Source organism: Vulpes lagopus, chromosome 10, assembly GCF_018345385.1.
Source record: "Vulpes lagopus strain Blue_001 chromosome 10, ASM1834538v1, whole genome shotgun sequence".
Classification (NCBI taxonomy): domain Eukaryota; kingdom Metazoa; phylum Chordata; class Mammalia; order Carnivora; family Canidae; genus Vulpes; species Vulpes lagopus.
This window is the reverse complement of record NC_054833.1, coordinates 50,930,632-50,945,070: the sequence shown is the minus strand read 5'-3', so window position 1 is coordinate 50,945,070 and position 14,439 is coordinate 50,930,632. Positions and strand designations below refer to the sequence as shown.

The 14,439-nt window shown below is 40.6% G+C and overlaps 1 protein-coding gene across 5 annotated transcripts in view; it reads right to left on the bottom strand.

Annotated features, from left to right (window-relative positions):
- Positions 1-14,439, bottom strand: part of SLC35F2 (solute carrier family 35 member F2) — a 48,993-nt gene that overhangs the window by 15,190 nt on the left and 19,364 nt on the right. Inside the window, exon 2 of one of the 5 annotated variants that reach the window (XM_041772501.1) lies at positions 8,114-8,207. The exons of 3 other annotated variants lie outside the window; for them this stretch is intronic. The gene's annotated coding sequence lies outside the window, so the exon portion shown is untranslated. Of the gene's footprint in view, positions 1-6,378; positions 6,484-8,113; positions 8,208-14,439 lie in introns of those variants that run through there. One more of the 5 variants, XM_041772503.1, reaches the window with a different exon arrangement.

The window sequence follows — 14,439 nt, the reverse complement described above, 5'->3', positions numbered from 1 at the left end:
TTTCACATTCCTGATTTTCCCCTTCATTCCCAGAAAAATACATATTTCCCCCACTTTACTGATCACATAGAGACTGATTTCCAAGCTATGTCATATACTATCTGAAGTGTATGTGTGATTTTTCTTTAATGCAACTTTAACTCTAGTTTTAAATTCTTCCTATGCAGTAAGTATTTAGCATTTTCTCATCTTTCATTCTTCCAGAGACTTGATTTCTTCAACTAAGAAGCAATGGCTTTCAAGGTAGCCTGCATGTTTGAATCATGGACACTTTTTTAAAGCATTTATTTATTTATTTATTTATTTATTTATTTATTTATTTATTTATTTATTTAAGAGAGGACACATGCATAAGTGTGCATGGGCGGAGGAACAGAGACAGAATCTCAAGCAGAGTCCCCACTGAGTGCGGAGCCGGACACAGTGCTCGATTCCATGTCCCCAAGATTATGACCTGAGTTGAAATCAAGAGTCTGACGCTAAACGACTGAGCCACCCAGGTACCCCCGAATAATGGAGATTTTGAACACCAATGTCCAGCTGTACCAGGACCAACTGCATCATCTCTGGCAGTGGATCCCAGGCACCAGTGATGTTCCAAGCTACCTGGGTGATTCCAATGTACAGCCAAGCCTCTGAATCAGCCTAGCTCCAGAAGCTGGCACTTTGGATCCATAAAAGAGAAAAACCCAGACTCTGCCTTTGGCATTTAAAAAAAGAGGTATCTTAACAACCAACCAAAGCCTTGTCAGTGCCGATGAAAAGTAGAGGATGACATGAAAGATGCCACAGGGGCTGAGTGCACAGAACCTAGCAGCCCATTAACCCTCAGGGGGAAGGGTTGAAATGATCTCTGGGTTTCTTTTTGTTTGTTTGTTTAATATTTTATTTATTTGAGAGAGAGAGAGCGCGTGTGCACACTGAGCAAGCTCATGGTGGGGAGGGGCTGAGGGAGAGAGTCCGTCTTCAGGCAGACTGTGCTGAGTGCAGAGCCCACCACGGGGCTTGATACCATAACCCTGACACCAGTGACCTAAGTTGGAGACACAACTAACTGCCAATGGAAGAATAAGCAACAGTGTTGAAGACAGATTTATTATTATTATTATCATCATCATCATCTTATTAAAGGAGCAAGGAAGTTTAAACATCTGGGAGATGAGCAGAAGGCAGTATGAGTGAAAACTTGAAGACTGACAAAAAAGGAATTGAAAATAGATTATGAAGATAGTTCCTGGAAGATCAGAGATCAGGAATGGGAACACTGCAATTTTTTGCTTAAATTGCTCTCTATATAAATAATTCTCTAAGCAAAGTAGAAAATACTAAGAATGCAGAAGACAAAGAAGATCTCTTTGTCTCTAAGAGTTTACAATGTATTTTTTTCCTCTGGAATGTTGCTTCAGTAATTTGCAACTGACCTCAAACAATCCTAGCACAGGGACAGAAAGAGAAAGGAGAAGTCCACTGGGTGAGTCAACACTAAACACGCTGGTAGAGCCTTTGCCACATGCCAGGACATGAAGGTAAAAACTGAGGGGCACTTGGGTGGCTCAGGTGGTTAAGTGTCCAACTTGAATTCAGCTCAAGTCACGATCTCAGGGTCCTGGGATGGAACCCCCTGTTGGGCTCTGTGCTGGGCATGGATCCTGCTTAACATTCTTTCCCTCTCCTTCTGCTCTTCCCTCACACTATGTGTGCACACACCCTCTCTCAAATTAAAAAAAAACAATCAAACTAAATAGGCACCCTCTGTACCTCAGAGGTTCAGAGTCTACTGGGGATAAAGAGACACATAAACTAGGAATTAGGGCAAGACAAGTGCTACAATGGGCTAGCTTACAAAACTTCAAGAGGTCGCCAAACACAGCAAGGAAAGGCATTCTAAGCAAAAGGAACAGCATATACCGAGGCACACAGCCCTAAGGCAATATGGCACAATCAGGGATTTCAAGTGGGTTGCTGTAACAGCAAAAGAGGTGAGAGAGGAATATGGTAGCAGATGAGGATGGTAAAAGTCCACACAAGCCAGATCCAGAAGGGCCTTGGATATAATGCTCTAAAGTTCTCATCTTATCTTGCTGGTGGTGAGATCACTGAAATATTCTAAATGGGACAGAGTAAAGTGACCAGCAAGTCAGTAATCATTCCTGAGTCCCTAAATATGTCATAGCACATAGCACCAAGACCTTCCCTTAATGCCTAACATGAAAACCAGTTAAAGAGGACAGTGGACAGAGAGGATCTGAATACCTGGTTTTCTAAATCAGGCAACTGGATAGATCTCACTCAATATGGTTAACCAAGAGCCAAAGGGCAGCAGAAAAAGGCGCATCTGCACAAGATAATAACTCCATCTCAGATATGCTGGACTTTAATTATGACACAGTCAAGAAAAAATATCCAGTAGGCAATTTAGAGCTGGGAAAAAGGACTAGGTTGTAGAAACAAATTTGAGAATCAAGAGCAAAGAGATGGTAACTGAAGTTGGGATATACATGATACTAAGATATATACCTAAAAAATGAAAAGAAGTTAAAAAAAAAAAACATTCTCGGAAACAGCAACACTAACGGTCCTGAGAAAGATGAGGAATTAGACATGGGGATGAAGAGGTATGGCCAGAGAAGACGGAAAGAACAAGGAAGGAAGAACATTCTGGAAGCAGGAGAAAATGGCAGTTTAAGGAGAAAGCACTCTACTGTGTGAACTGTGCCACTCTCCACAAACCCAATCTCCACTCAGTAGCAGGAGTCGGTGTCCCGAAGGCTAACCACTCCCACGCTTCCTGAAACCTTACTATGGATCCCTCTATGCTTAAACAAAAACTAAACTTTAAAATGGCCTATAGGGCACCCCATCATCTGACTCCTGGCTCTCTTTGCCAGTCTCATCTGGGACTACTCTTTCACAGCTTTAATTTTTTATTTTATATATAATATAACAAAGTATAATGTATAGCCAACATGTATTTATGTATCTATCAGAATAAAATAGAGGCAACATCAACACATCCTCCTTCTGCTGTCCCCTGCCTCAGTTCTCCTGGTATTTATGCCATACATTTCCATATATTTTAATATTTATGTAAATATCCCTAAGCAATAAATAGTATTGTTTTGCCTATTTTAAAATTCTATATGAACAGCATAATATGTATGTTTACTTTTACAACTCACTATTTTGATCATTATGGGAGAGTCATCCATGTTGCTACACTGGTTCTGGTTCATTCCTTTCTACTACATGATCATCACTTGATCCATTCCCTTCTTGATATTTAGGTTGTATTCGAATGTGTGTGTGTGTGTATGTGTGTGTGCATGCGCTCTTATAAACAATGCCTCTGCAAATATTCTCGCCTATGTCTCCCACTGTACATAGCTAAGAATTTTTCTGGTTTTTACAAATGGGTTGCTGATATGCTAAGATATAATCTCCTCAGGATGGCCTGATTATAAGCACTCAGGATGGCCTGATGGGGACTACTCAGAGCATCCTACAAATATAATGACTTCCTATTTGCTTCATGAAATTTACAGGAATCATTTGCTCTGGAGAAATACCTAAGAGTGGAATCGTTGCTCTTAGGCTAGCAGAAGCATCTTTGATTTTATTTGCTTTGCTAGATGGCTCTTCAAAAGGTTCTATTATTTCATGTTGTTTACTATGTTACTTTCAAAAGGAAGGCACTGAAGGAATCTCCACCCTTCGAGAGGAAGAATGGTATCAGTAACCGGCCAGATGTAAAGACATTTTTTTAGGCTACTGAAGGAAATTTTCATCCAGGTGAGCAGAGTTCAGCACTTGCTCCCACAAGGGTAGCATCCTTTCTAGGGATGCTCTACCCATCACAGCGTGATAAAACAACATGGATCCAGGGGTTCTGACCTCTTCCCCTTGTGCTCACTTCTTTCTAAAGGAGAAACTTATTCTAGATTTTAGGCTAAACAAAAGAAATTTGCTACTTGGTCTATATAGAGCACCAGGAGTCTACAGAAGTTAGAGAACCAAAGCCAAAACATGGGAACATGTATCCATTTTGTGTCCCTGTCTCCAGCTACATACTCAGGATCATGCTCTCAGGAAGAAGCACCAAAGTTCTGTACTCCTGAGACTTTCTTCCAGGGAGGACAGGATGTTGCCTCAGGTCCCTTTCTTTAAGCAAATTTGAACCTGATCTATTTAGTCTTTTAAGAGCTGAGAGCACTGACTTCCTTTCCCTCCTCCACACTGGACGACTGTGGGTGAATTATGGAGCCCTTCAGTCATTTTTCTCATCTGTGACAGGAGGGTAATGATACTTCTTCTCTGGATAGTTGTGAGGATTATGTGGAGAATGTGTGTTAGTAGGATACCAGTTGACAATGAAATGCAGGAGAATTGGAACCATTTCTTCATTTAGATCCCCTTCCTCACATGATCCTGAGTATGTAGCTGGGGACAGGGACACAACTTTTGTTACCATGGCTTCACATTTAAGCATCTGGACAAGGTCCAAGTTCCCACGAATCTGGAACTGAACATGGGGGCCTCTCTAAACCATAAAAAAACTTGTCCCTTTCTTTTTTTTTTTTTTTTTAATTTTTTTTTTTATTTATTTATGATAGTCACAGAGAGATAGAGAGAGAGGCAGAGACACAGGCAGAGGGAGAAGCAGGCTCCATGCACCGGGAGCCTGACGTGGGATTCGATCCCGGGTCTCCAGGATCGCGCCCTGGGCCAAAGGCAGGCGCCAAACCGCTGCGCCACCCAGGGATCCCAACTTGTCCCTTTCTAAGGGAAGCTGCCAGAAGCAACGTGCACCTAACCATGGGACATATCCTGTCACGGTTTTTCAGATGGAAACTCCCCCGCCATGAACTTCAATGGCAGGATGTGGTCCAACTCTAAGACATGCCTCCTCAGGTGGCTGCACGCTGCGAGAGCCAGGCCACCGGAAAGCACAGCAAACAAGAGTCATCGCTACTTAGGGGGCAGGGGTGGGAAAGCAGGCAGGAGATAAATGAATGTGGCCACTGCCAGCCACATTATATATTCATACCACTTGAATATAGTATGAATTTAAGAACTTCCTATTAAGGATGGAAAGAAGAAAAGAGTTTCAAAGCATTTTATTGCCCCTCTTTCTTCTTCCAGAAAATATAAAAGTACATATCTTAATATCCCTTCCATTCCAAAATACATACTCATGCACACACTTGCTAATGAAACCTTATCTTCTAACTTCTCTTATTCATGTATTCAGCCCAGAAGCTCTTCAGTCTTCAATTCACTAAAGTTTGTTGGGTGCCTAACACATGCCAAGCAAAAGGGATTTAGAATTTGGGGCACCTGAGTGGCTCAGCGGTTGAGCATCTGACTTTGGCCTGGGTTGTGATCCCGGGGTTCCAGGATCGAGTCCTGTGTAAGGCTCCCTGCATGGAGCCCGCTTCTCCCTCTGCCTATGTGTCTGCCTCTCTCTGTGTCTCTCCTGAATAAATAAATAAAATCATTTTTTAAAAAAAGCAGGAGGGGATAAAAAAATTTTTAAAGGGAGATTCAGATTTTTTTTTTAAGATTTTATTTATTTATTCATGAGACAGAGAGAGAGAGAGAGAGAGAGAGAGAGGCAGAGACACAGGCAGAGGAAGAAGTAGGCTCCATACAGGGAGCCCGACGTGGGACTTGATCCTGGGACCCCAGGATCACACCCTGGGCTGAAGGCGGCGCTAAACTGCTGAGCCACCTGGGCTGCCCGAGATTCAGAATTTAAAAGGCCCAAGTATTTCCCAGTCCCAGACCCTATTCTACCCAGAGCAGATCAGGAGGCTCACGCTTTGTGCCCTGAAAAAGTACCACCTCCATCTATGATAGCACCTAGCACGCTGCTTATGGATCTCTTCCCTCCAACTCTATACTCCAAGAGGACAGGGACATTACGTCTACCAACATAGTGTCTGGTACATGTATGTGCTTAATGGACACTGGCCATTTTCAAACATGTCAAGGAGCTAGCTTTCTGTCTAGTCAAGGAGGGAGATCCCACCACACAGAACCACAACAAAACGGGAAAGTGTCAGGGTTGGGTGTGTGCCCAAGGGGAAGAAAGGATCCAGACTGGCAAGAGAAGGTTCACAGAGGATGAAACACCTGATTACGGACCAGAAAAGTCAACAATTTCCAAGAAGATTCAGGAATGAAGAAGAAAAAGCTCTACGAGTTCTTGCCTACTTCAAACACTAGTTTTACATCAAATATACATGAGACACAATGATCAGATTGATTTATTTCTTTAGCTCTTATCTTACAAGTTAGACCAGCAGTCCTCAACTTAAGTGTAAAATGTATATTTTTAAAAAATCATTGGAGGATTTAAAACAAATAAACAAACCTGACCTCAGCCCAAACCAGCTCAATGAGATTCTCAGGAGGTAGGGTCCAAATACCAGTCTATCTGAATAACCTCCTAGGTGAGTTTAATATACAACAAGGATAGCAAACCACTGAGTTATTCTCCCCCTTTTATCTGAAAAAAAAAAAAAAGTTTCAAATGAGTGATAAAATGCATTGTTGGAATGCAAATCATCTTTCTTCACTTTATGTCTCAATAAATCTGTGCTGCTGGGGTGCACCTTGTCAGCTAAATCAGGATTTCATATTAGGGCTAAAAGACTTGTGTTGAGCACAGCTTCCTTGGGGAGATTGTGAAATCCATCACACCTGCCACCTGTAAATACCTGGCACAGAACAATAACTTCCAGCCCATCTATAAAAATCCTGTAACAATTCTGAAAAGAAATATTCATTTAGACCAAATCCACACACTCAGCATATAAGATTATCCAGTGTCTATTACTAGAGCATTTTAAATTATACTGGCAACAAGCTAGAAAATAGTCTTTCTTTACAGAGTGAGAAGCAACCTCGATAACAGGTTATAGTCTTTCCATATCTACATTTCTATGATTCAAAAATTTAGCCATCAGTGTATCACGTAATTCTAATAAACATGAGGAGCTAGCACTCTGAAGAACCTACAGTCTGTTAAAAAGGCATATTCAAGGCCACAGAAGCCAAATTTCAAAGATTAGAAAGCATACTAGTATATATCATTACCTTAAAAGGAAGGCAGGTGGGATGCCTGGGTGGCTCAGTGCTTGAGCATCTGTCTGCCTTTGGCTCAGGGCATGATCCTGGGGTCCCAGGATTGAGTCCCACATCGGGGTCCCCACAGAAAGCCTACTTCTCCCTCTGGCTATGTTTCTGCCTCTGTCTCTCATGAATAAATAAATAAATAAATGATTTTTTGAAAGGCTGGTAAGGAAAGGTAGTGTGGGTTTTCTTTCCCCCACACTAGATTATGTCTCACTTAGAGCAGATGCTCAGTAAATGTTTAAGAGATTAGTGAATAAATGTAACTCATTCTTAAGATGTGGTAATGTTAAATGAGATGTCATAATGTTAATGAAATTCTGTAATATTAAAATGCAAGGCAGACAAATACTGTATAGCTAGGAGACACTTAGAAGTAAATGCAAGCAAGGTTCTAGAGGAACGAATATGAGCACAGGAATCAGAGAACACTGGGGCCTAGATGGAAATCTGAAACATGAAAGAGAAGAGAAACAGGTGCAGGCAAGTGGCAAACAGTGGTTAATATCGTGTTTTGTTTGATAAAAGGCTGCTGGAGATTGTACCCCAGATGTGATCTCTAGGAAAGAATTTCCTGTGACTACAGTGGAAAGAATCAAATCAGATGGCCTAACTCCACCCTTTATTAGTGTTATGAAGTTGAATTAGTCTCTCAAAACTGTCTTTTTTTTTTAAGATTTATTTATTTGAGAGAGAGTCCGAGAGAGAGAGAGAGAGAGAGAGAGAGGGAATGCGCACACAAATGGGAGGACAGGGACGGAGGGAGAGAGAGAATCCCAAGCTGACTCCCAGCTGAGTGCAGAGCCCAGCACAGGGCTCCATCCCATGACTCATGTAATGAAGAACCTGAGCCGAAATTAGGAATCAGATGCTCCCCTGACTGTGCCATCCAGGTGAACTCCTGTTTTTTTCTAATGAGTATAAAACCACCTGTATGGGTTAGAAGTTAATTAATGTAACCTATATAAAAAGTACCTACCATCTTAGGCTTTCAATGAATGTTCTTTCCTGCCTTCCTATGGCTCACCCAGACTTTTGGAAACCCTTGGACCAGAGCTGTCCAACAGAGGTTTCTGCAATGACAAAAATGTTTTATTGATGCACCATTCCATACAGTTGCCTCCAGCCATACATAGCAATACAGCACTTGTAAAGCATAGCACTTGTAATAGGCTAATGGAAATGAGGAACTGAATTTTGAATGTTATGTAACTTCAATTTAAATTAAAACAGCCATAAACGGCTAGAGGTTAGAGGTCGTTGGAGCCACAGACCAACGCTGTGCACTGGAATTACTGCAGGGATGGAAATGTTTGAGAAGTGGCTAGAAAGCATGTGAAATGTGGCTAGGAATATGAATGAGGACCTGAAGTTTTTACTGTATTTCAATGTAATTCACTTTTAAGTAGCCACATTGGCTGGTGGCTAAAGCACCAAAGACAGGTAATTCAAGACCAGTGCTTCTCAAATCTTAATGTGATGTGAAATACCTGAAGATCTTGTTAAATTGCACATTCCGGGGGCACCTGGGTGGCTCAGTCAGTTAAGCGACTGTCTTTGGTTCAGGTCATGATCTTAGGCTCCTGGGATGGAGCCCTGCATCGGGCCCCTGCTCAACAGGGAGTCTGCTTCTCCCTCTTCCTCTGCCCCCACTCATGCTCACGCTCTCTCACATAAACAAATATTTAAAAATTGCATGTTCTGATTCAGTAAATTTGGAGAGAACCCTGAGATTCTGCACTTCAAACAAGGTCTCAGATGATGCTTGTGCTTCTAGTCCATGGACCACACTTTGAGTAGCAGGGCCTTAGAGCAGTGCTTCCAATTCTGAGGTCTCTCAACTCTAGGAATCCATGGAATTAATGACAGCAATCTGGTCAGAATCTGTTTTTGACACTTCAAATAGCTTAACAGAACTTCTGACCATTGCTAGTAAGAAAGCAAAATGACACAATCTTTACTGGGGGAGGTCCTGGGGATAGGGTGCATTTCTAGCAATTTCAGTCCTAGGGGTCTATCACAAAGATACTCTGGCAAAAATACAAAAGGCAGGGATCCCTGGGTGGCTCAGTGGTCTGGCGCCTGCCTTTGGCCCAGGGCGCGATACTGGGGTCCCAGGATCGAGTCCCACGTCGGGCTCCCAGCATGAGCCTGCTTCTCCCTCTGCCTGTGTCTCTGCTTCTCTCTCTGTGTCTAACATGAATAAATAAATCAATCTTTAAAAAAGAAAAAAAATACAAAAGGCATATGTACATGGGATCCCTGGGTGGCGCAGCGGTTTGGCGCCTGCCTTTGACCCAGGGCGCGATCCTGGACACCTGGGATCGAATCCCACGTCGGGCTCCCTACATGGAGCCTGTTTCTCCCTCTGCCTGTGTCTCTGCCTCTCTCTCTCTCTCTCTCCCTCTCTGTGACTATTATGAATAAATAAATAAAATCTTAAAAAAAAAAGGCATATGTACAGGCTATGCATTACAACACTATCAATAATAGTAAAAGACTAAAGAAAAAACCTAAATGTCTAACAATAGGGAACCAGCCGAATAAACACAAAGGAGTACTGTGCTCTATAAAAAGCCAGGCAGACATTTCTATATGCTGCTAGAACACGACTGCCAGGGTATACTTTAAAAAGCAGCAAATGTGGAGGAAAATGGGTTTGGAATACTAGCATTTACCTAAATTTGTTATTTTTAAGTGTAAAGATAAAACCAAAACTGTTTTTACAAGTTATCTCTAGGTCAGGAAAGAGAGCAAAGTAAAAGGTATATGTCTGAATATATCTTGTTTTACAGGTTGTCTTGGGAGCCATGTGAATGTTTTACAAAATCATACAACAAAAATTTTTAAATTTTAAAAAGGCACATCCAAAAGAAAAACACACACACACACACACACACACACACAGGTGCCTGGCTAGCTCAGTCAGTACAGCAAGCAACTCTTGATCTTGGGGATGTGAGTTCAAGGCCCATGATGGGTATAGAGATTACTTAGAAATAAGTTTAATAAAATAAAATAAATAAATAAAATAAAATCCTAAATGTTACATGACTTAAGGATGCTTCAAGTTGGTAGCAAAACAAAATAGAGAAGAATTCTTTCAAGTAATTTTAAAACACTAATTTGACTATGTGTTCCTAATGGAATAGACCATAGGAACAGCAAGAACTGTAAAATATCTTAAACTATTTGGAGGCAGTATTGGGAAGATGGGGGGCAGGGTTAGAGGGAGAGGGAGTGAGGGAGAATCTTAAGTAGGATCCATGCCCAGTGCTGAGCCCGGTGCAGGGTTCAACCTCACAACCCTGAGATCACAACCTAAGCCGAAATCAAGAGCTGGACACTTAACCAACTGAGCCACCAAGGTGCTGATATTATTTTGGGACTGTATATATATTCCATAGAATAAAGCAGAAATTATACTAACATATTGATTTATAGCATAGGTAAAAGGAGATGAAGACGTAAGATTGAACAGGGTAAGTTAAAACCCGGGCAGGGCAGCCCAGGTGGCTCAGTGGTTTAGCACCGCCTTCAGCCCAGGGTGTGGTCCTGGAGACCTGGGATCAAGTCCTGCATCAGGCTCCTTGCATGGAGCCTGCTTCTCCCTTTGCCTATGTCTCTGCCTCTCTCTCTCTCTCAATCTCTCTCTCTCTGTCTCTCATGAATAAATAAATAAAATCTTTTAAAAAATAAAACCCCTTACTATTCTGAACGCCACTGAAAATTAGAATTAACTCAAAGGACATTTTATATAACTTAAAAATAGATAATTCCTATCTGTGTGCACTGAAAAGCCAGTCTGAAACAATGACCAACCAACAATCATGAACACATTTAGTGCCTAGATATGGCAACTAAATATTATTGTCCACTAAAAAGAACTAAGGCCCCTTGGAGAATGGCTGATTTGACCTGGAGTAAGAACTGTGCAAAATAAGCCTGGAATACCTTGTCACACCAGATGGCAAGAAAGTGATCAAAAGACTAGTGGAGTCATGACAAAAAGACATTCTGAACATCAGGAACAACAACTGCAATGGATTGAAATACATGAAATACATTTGAATCCACAAATTAATAAGCAATGCTTAAAATTAAAAAATAATAAAATAAAATAAAATAAAATAAAATAATAAAATAAAATAAAATAAAACAAAACGAAACTCATGGGGCACCTGAGTGGGTTAAGGGTCTGACTCTTGATTTCCACTCAGGTTGTGATCTCAAGATCGTGGAATCGAGCCCAGCCTTGGGCTATGCACTCAGTCTGCTTGAGAATCTCTCTCCCTCCCTCTCTATCTCTCCCTCTCTCTAAAATAACAAATAAATATTTAAAAAATAAAAATAGGGCAGCCCCGGTGGCACAGCGGTTTAGGGCCGCCTGCAGCCTGGGATGTGATCCTGGAGACCCAGGATTGAGTCCCACATCAGGCTCCCTGCATGGAGCCAGTTTCTCCCTCTGCCTGAGTCTCTGCCCCACCCCCTCTGTGTCTCTATGAATAAATAAATAAAATCTTTTAAAAAATAAAAATAAAAATAAATAAAATAAAAAATAAAAGTAAAACTCACTGGTCATTTTAAAGGATGCTAGGGAACCAACAAGCCATTATTTTGAAAACTGATATATAAAGAGGAAGAAGCAAACATTTACCCTCCCCTTCCTATACAAATGATACTTCAGGGTAATGAGTGGATGACAGAATTTGTCTATGTAGAAATACTTGAATAATAATTAAAAATGGAATGACAGAAACAGAATAGCTTACAACCCCTAATAACATAATGAATCTAGGCAACAAACCTCAATAGCTCCTAGCATAACAAAGAAACAAGCAAACATTATGCATCTCCTGATGGCAGTACACAATATCTATGAAATATTCTTGCCAAAGGTGGGGGAAGGACCACAGGGTTTTTAATGAGGTCCATGGACGGGTCAATGAAAATATTCAGGAGAAACTATGAACTTGGATGGGAAAAAAAATATACTCGGATTTTCAGTAACATTTAAGTGAAGTTTAATTTTCCCTTCCATTATGAAATCGGCAACTAACTAAAGCAGTAGTATGAGCGCCTAAGACCTTGCTGCCAAAGAATCACAAACATTTTCTTATCAGATGGCAACTGTTGCTGAAATTCAAAATACCATTTACATTCATCAGGACTGCACATCATGAGAGATAAACTCCCACGGTGAGATCCCTTATTTAATGTGTTCTTTTTTTTAAAAAGAAACATATACACCAACATGTATCACAGTGTGTTTTTAATAGTTCAATACCCAAACAGATGTAACTGGTGGCCATTATAACCCCATTTATACCCCATTTATGTTACTCTATGCATTTAAAAACATTTTGAGAAGGAAATACTGTAAACCCACCAGAAGGATACAATCAGCAAACCCCTGAATGTGGTAAACTCTACATGACGGTTTCTTCAGGAATAAACTGCAAGAAAATAAGAGCAAGAGGAAGCCTACAGAAGATGTCAATATAACAATATAACAACCCACTGAAACGTGTGGACCTTATATGCATCTCGATGTGAAGAAACTTTTAAAAATTATGTGGTAGTTGGGAAAATTTGAACACGCACTAGATATTTGATATTAAGGAATTATTGTTAATTTTTAGATGGAAAATGGTATTATGACTATGTTTTTTAGGTCCTTCTCTCTTAGAGATTAACACTGAAATATTTATGCATGAAGTTGTATGATGCCTGAGATTTACTTCCAGATAATCCAGGAGGGAGGAAGTGTAGAGGTCAAACAAGATGAGTTGATAAGTATTGAAAATGGGTGAAAGGCAAAAATAAACTCCAAAGGGCTTAAAAACCTAAATGAGAGGCCTGAAACCATAAACACCTTAAAAGAGAGCACAGACCGTAATCTCTATTATCAGTTGTAGCAACATTTTTCTACATATGTCTCCTGAGGCAAGGGAAACACAAGCAAAAATAAACTGTTGGAACTACATCAAAATAAAAAGCCGTGCACAGCAAAGGAAGCAAAACTAAAAGGCAACCTACTGAACAGGAGAAGCTATTTGCAAATGATATATCCCATAAAGGGTTAGTATCCAAAATATATACAGAATTTAAACAATTCAACATCAAAAAAAAATCAAATACTCCAATTAAAAAATGAGAAGACATAAACAGTCATTTCTTCAAAGAAGACATTCAGATGGCCAACAGTCCCAGGAAAAGATGCTCAACATCACTCATGATCAAGGAAATGCAAATCAAAACTACAATGAGGGGCACCTGGGTGGCTCAGTCTGTTAAGCGTCTGACTCTTGGTTTTGGCTCAGGTCATGATCTCAGGGTCATGAGGTCCACCCCCAATTTGGCTCCCTGCTCAGCAGGGGGGTCTGCTTCTCCCGCTGTTTGCCCCTCCCCCTGCTTGGGGTGCGAGCACACCTTCTCTTTCTAATAAATAAAATCTTAAAAATAAAATAAAATGAAAATGTAAAATAAGTTGCATTGCATATTGATATGGATGGAGTGACAGTGTTCTGCTCTGCTGGACAATATAAATTCCAGAAAAAGGAAATTTGGCAAGTTACCAGTTTTTCCCGTCCTACAAGGGAGAGCAAGAGTCCCCTGATCTATTATCACATGTCTCATAATTGGAAGGCAGATACCAAGAGCAGAAGTATGGGTGTCATGAAGGTGGGGGGTGATTTGGACAGACTTGTAATTTCCTTTGTCTTTGTTCTAACATTCACCACACAACTGAAGATCCTGTATCTCCTATGCAGATTTTTCTATTGGGATGGTCTTCCTGTGAGCAGCGGTCAAATTTAACAGCAACAATTCTGATTATAAATTAACACATTTATTTTCAGGCATCAATGTGAGCTTGAAAGAAAGAATCATTTTATCTAGAGACTGATGATCTCCTCAAATGAACTGACCATGATGTCCCAGACACAGAAAACTGGAATATTCCGCCAACGTACAGGAATCCAGAGCTTCAGATGTCAGCTTTCTTATCTACAATGCTAGAAGCATGCTCATAAAGGTTTGCCAAAACCACAGTCCAGTACTTAAACTAAGTAATGAAGCAAGCTTTTCCAAAAATTGTGCCACAAATAACACCCATCAAATTTTCTATATTTAGATTATTATACAAAACAATGGAAAGGACACTTCTGAAATCTGCAAAACATGTTTCCTCTATTTATCTTCACAATATGTCCTATTGAACTTCTTAGACTAGAGGCTGTGGAGTGGGACTAACCCATTTTTCAGTATTCTGTAACAATACAACAGAAGTTGAGAGAAGAGCAA